Source organism: Mus caroli, chromosome 3 (genome assembly GCF_900094665.2).
Source record: "Mus caroli chromosome 3, CAROLI_EIJ_v1.1, whole genome shotgun sequence".
NCBI classification, from domain to species: Eukaryota; Metazoa; Chordata; class Mammalia; order Rodentia; family Muridae; genus Mus; species Mus caroli.
Window position 1 is genome coordinate 83,516,793 of NC_034572.1, and position 837 is coordinate 83,517,629.

The window sequence follows — 837 nt, forward strand, 5'->3', positions numbered from 1 at the left end:
TCATTTTCTTTGACTGTTGTCAATGGTTTCTACAGTATCTTCTGTAACTACTTCTGCACCAAATGTGAAGGACACTCCTCTGTCATTTTCATCCCAGCCTAAGACATCTTTATTAGGGTCAGGCCACAAAGGATAACAAAGAAGACCTTGATCTGGTACTTCAGTTGGTCTCATAATTTGCCAAATCTGCTCCATAGATTGAAGATCTGGTGATAAACCTCCCTGACAGCAGAATATCTTCTTGTCCATAATGGTTGTTATTGGTAAGTAGTTAAAACAGTCTGTGAACATTTTCCACAGCTTAATGTATCTTCTTTTACATTCATCATAAAATTCATAGGTTCTATTGATGTTGTCACACTCATGGTTCCCTCTGAGAAGAAAGAAGTTCTCCAGACACTTGATTTGTAGGCCAGCAAGAGGCAGATCGTCTCCAGTGACTGTTTGCCCCATCCACATCGTCTCTGAGAATCAAATACTTGCTCTCTGGAGGGAAGCCACCGAATTCAAACAGACAGAGCAAATCAGAGTACTTCTGGTAGATGTCACCACGTATTTTGAGTGGTGCTTCAAGTACTAAAAAGATAGGCTGACTGAGAAAGATCTCCGGAGACTTCAGGCAGAGTTTTTGGATTTTGTTCTCCTGGAGCTGGACATTCTTGCCTTACTTGGACCCTCTCAGTTCCAGCAGCTGTTGGATGATACTGTCGATGTTGAGTTTATCGATATCCACCATAGCCATCCTGCTGACCCTCCTGCAGGGCACCGCTACCCACTTGCTACTGGGTCTCACTTGTCCTCCTTCCTCACACTACAAGCCCCTCGAGTGGTTGTGGC

The 837-nt window shown here is 43.8% G+C and overlaps 1 pseudogene; it reads right to left on the reverse strand.

Moving 5' to 3' along the window:
- LOC110291866 lies at positions 1-736 on the reverse strand (annotated as a pseudogene).
- Positions 737-837: the final 101 nt, after the last annotated feature.